This window comes from Alexandromys fortis, unplaced genomic scaffold (genome assembly GCF_014885135.2).
Source record: "Alexandromys fortis isolate MF-2015 unplaced genomic scaffold, M_Fortis_MF-2015_v1.1 scaffold_27, whole genome shotgun sequence".
Classification (NCBI taxonomy): domain Eukaryota; kingdom Metazoa; phylum Chordata; class Mammalia; order Rodentia; family Cricetidae; genus Alexandromys; species Alexandromys fortis.
In genome coordinates this window covers 3,977,730-3,981,382 of record NW_026067952.1, presented here as the reverse complement: position 1 = coordinate 3,981,382, position 3,653 = coordinate 3,977,730, and the positions used below count along the sequence as shown (strand labels likewise).

The following is a 3,653-nucleotide window of genomic DNA, read 5'->3' as shown; positions in this document are numbered from 1 at the left end:
ACAGAGGGTTGCTGTGTGCAACAGGAGATTCCATGAACAAATCAACCAGCTAGAGATCAAAAGAATTCAACAAAACAAGACAAAATTAAGAGCAGACACACGCTGAGCTGGCTGACCAGAATCTAGAGAAGGGGCTGGGATGTGTCTCAGGGGCACAGCACTTCCCCAGATTTCACAAGGTCCTGGATTCTATCCCTAGCGTGCACCCACCAAGTAAAACAAAACACACAGCAAAATGATGGCAGTCCTCTGGACCTAAAGGTTAAGTAATTTAAAGGCCACTGTGAGCCAGTGATACAATTACACATCTGATAAGCTAAAGGCTGGGGAATGGAGCACTTCTTAGGAAGGGGGCTGCAGGGATGACTCAGTGGGCAATGTATGAAAGCCTGAGGACCTGAGCCTGAATCTCCCAAACTCATAAAGAACGGCAGAGTCAGGAAGTACGCACCTAACGCCAGTCCGGGAAGGCAGAGGCAGGAGGATCCCAAGGGCTCAGTGGGCAACCAGCCTCATTAAATTAATGACTGCAGGTTCAGAGAGACCCTGCCTCAAAAAAAATGGGCTGCAGTGTCACAGAGGAGGAAACACAACATTGTCCTCTGTGTCCAGTGGGACACAGAAACACTGAGACGTCAAAAGACTCTTCCAGCCAGCTTCAAAATCATCAGCCCCAGGGGGTCTAGAGGCTGAAGTGCAGGAAACAATTCTTTTGTTGCTCAGGTCGCAAGGGGAGCCGGGAAGGGGCCGGGAAGCTGCCAAAAGAGCTATTTGATAAGTGACCGGCATTACAAAAGCGAGACCAACTCATCAAGGAATGTTACAGGCCCGTTTCATCTGAGCACAGATGGAGACACTAAATAAAACACTGGCTGGATCCAGAAAAATCACCACATTCCCCCACTATCAGGAAGTTTATCCCAGAGAAAACAGCAACAGTAGAGAGCTGACCAGCGTATCTGCCTCGGAGGATCAAGGGGGAAAAACAGCCCCAGTGTTCATGAAGCCGGGAGCAGACACAGCTCTTGAACAGGGTTCACCGTCTTCATGGAAAAGAATTACCTTCACCTCATGGAGATTTTCATCCTCCAAAGCTGCGCCTATGTCCTGGAGGGCCAGGCAAAGGCGGGAGCAGCAGATACTGCTGCAGGGGTCTGAGACCTGTGGCAGACAGCGAGGCATGTCATGTAGGGAGAGAAGGGAAGAGATGCCATTCCTGGAGGGAGACAAGGCTAGACAAACCAACAGACAGAACATTAAATGGGACTTAGCAAAACTTCCAGGTTCGTGGTCACCAACAGTGATAATAACAACAGCAATAAAATTGCTATTTTTCACATCAGCAGTGACTAACTCAAACTCATGCCAGCTCAAACAGGAGGGTCTATAGGGACTATATAAATATTAAAAACAGTGGTGACATATAATCATATATATTATATATGTGTTATATATATTATATACACACACACACTTATCATTACCCCCTTAACTGTGTAAATTAAATCTATAAGGTGCATCCAGGACACATAAGTAGCTCTAGGGCCAGGGTCTTTCTATGTAACCCAAGTTAACCTTAAACTCGCTATCCCCCTGCCTCAGCTTTGTAAGTGCTAGGGTGGCATGTGTGCTTCTCCGTGCCTGGCTCCTTTTTTAAGTTTTATTTCATCTCCCCCATACATGAGATCCATCTTCAAGGTACCGTCATGGCCCAAGGTGGCTGTCGAGCTCCACTGCTGCATCTTTGACCAGAAGCAAGAGGAAGAAAGAGTGTTGATGAGTCAGAGAACGTCCTTCCTTTTAGGGACTGGTCCCAGAATTTGCATCCAGTGTTGTACACAGATCTCACAGCAGGAAGCTAGCCACACGGCCTTGCCTAGCTGCCAAGCTGTGCATATCTCTGTCTCAAACAAACTCAGGTCGTAGTGACGGTGACAGAAAATAAAGATGGTTATTGGCGTGGGCATCATGCAGGTCCGTCTGAGGCCCAGAGAGGGTATGGAATTTCCATGCGGCCACAGAGCAAATGGACCACCAAGGCAGGGTGTGAAGCTTGGCTCAGGGTTGATTGCACACTTCAGCACGCCCAGCCACAAAGTCCAGCTGCTTCTCAGTCCCTGTCTGCCTCGTTCCGGGCCCGTGCCCACCCCCCATTCCTCTGCCCCCACTACCTAACCAAATGACTGTGATCTACCTTTCCAGTCCCCTAGTGTCGCGCCTTCATGTGACATAGCTTAGGCCCAGTAAGCATGAGAAGGGCCAGCGGAGAGCTACAAACAGCCGTTGCCCACATTGGCCACACCACTTCTTCTGCAGGCCCTGCCGGAGGCAGGCCTCTTTTTTTAGAGGTGGCTTTTAACACCCACAGTGGTAGGCGTAGCCTGCGTGTGACCAGGAGGGAGCACGTGGACTCCCCGCTTCTTTGTTTTCTTAAGAGATGGGGTTTTGCCTTGTAGTCCAGGCTAGCTCCCCATGTTCTGGGCTCGCAGGCATGTTCCACTGTAACCGGAACACACTCTGCCAACTGAGCTGTAGCCCTGGCCTTCAGATCCCATGTCCTTATACCCCCACACCCATCGATGAGACCTTAGGGAATGTTCCTTGCACCCAATAGCTAAGACACTGGAGACGTCCTACAGTTGGCAGTGTGAATCCTGTGTTTATCCTCCATGTATTCCCGCACAGTCCAGTACCCAGGAGGCCTCAGGTGCACCAGGCGTCTTCTGCTCTGAACAGGCCGGGCTGCTGTGCTGGCTCCCTCCTCTGGGCATTTGACCATGCTGCTTCCTCTGGAACACTCTACCTCAGAGCTTCTTTCTTGGCTCTCAGAAATGGCATCTCCCTCAGAAGGTTATACCCCAGCTTTAGTCTGAATAAGGGGGCCTCCTCAGTGTTTCCATTGCTGCCCCCAAACCCAGCGCCTGGTCCTCAGGTCTGTGCCCGTGTCTCCAGCCCTACAGAGCCCCTCAGTGCTGGTGGGATTTAACAAAGACGATTTAGCTTAATCAGATCAGCAGGGCCCAGCTAGTGCCATAGTAGCACATAGTAGGCCCAGTCTGCTCAGACTTGGCCACACTAAGCCACCTTTGAAGCCTAGGAGGCAGGATAGGGAGGCTCCTGGTCGTCAAGAGAAGCCAGGCTGCCAGGGAAGCTCTGCTCTGGGTCACACCCACCTCTGGGTGACTGCCAGTCTCCCTGCCAGAAACCGCAGGCTGGGTCTGGGCTGCCCAGAGTTCGGGCCACAGGGCTCAAGACGCCGTGGGTCAGATCTGCAAAGGGGCTTTGCTGGACGCTTCTGGTCTCTACAGGCCCCTGGGGGTGGGACAGGGGCCCTGGCAAGGCTGGGGCTGCTGTGGCAGTGGCTTGGGCTGGAGGACTTTCTTCCTGGGAGCTGAGCCGAGAGGCTCCTGCCGGCTTGTCCTCAGCTCTTGGCACTGACGGTGGCTTGGGCTTCACACACTGTCAGACGCCTTCTTGGTGGCCTCAGTGGCCTCACATTCAGGTAACTGGGCTCATTCCTGGGATTATGGGGAGGAGAGTGGGCACTACAGGTGGTGTGTGTGTATGTGTGTGTGTGTGTGTGACTGTCCGTCCATCTGTCTATGTGTCTTCTCTCTCTCTCTCTCTCTCTCTCTCTCTCTCTCTCTCTCTCT

General features: G+C 52.0%; 1 protein-coding gene across 1 annotated transcript in view; it reads left to right on the top strand.

Moving 5' to 3' along the window:
* Nucleotides 1-3,225: 3,225 nt before the first annotated feature.
* The window catches only part of Ccn5 (cellular communication network factor 5), an 11,241-nt gene continuing 10,813 nt past the window's right edge, over nt 3,226-3,653 (top strand). The window contains exon 1 of the mRNA XM_050151347.1: nt 3,226-3,502. The gene's annotated coding sequence lies outside the window, so the exon portion shown is untranslated. The remainder of the gene's footprint in view (nt 3,503-3,653) is intronic.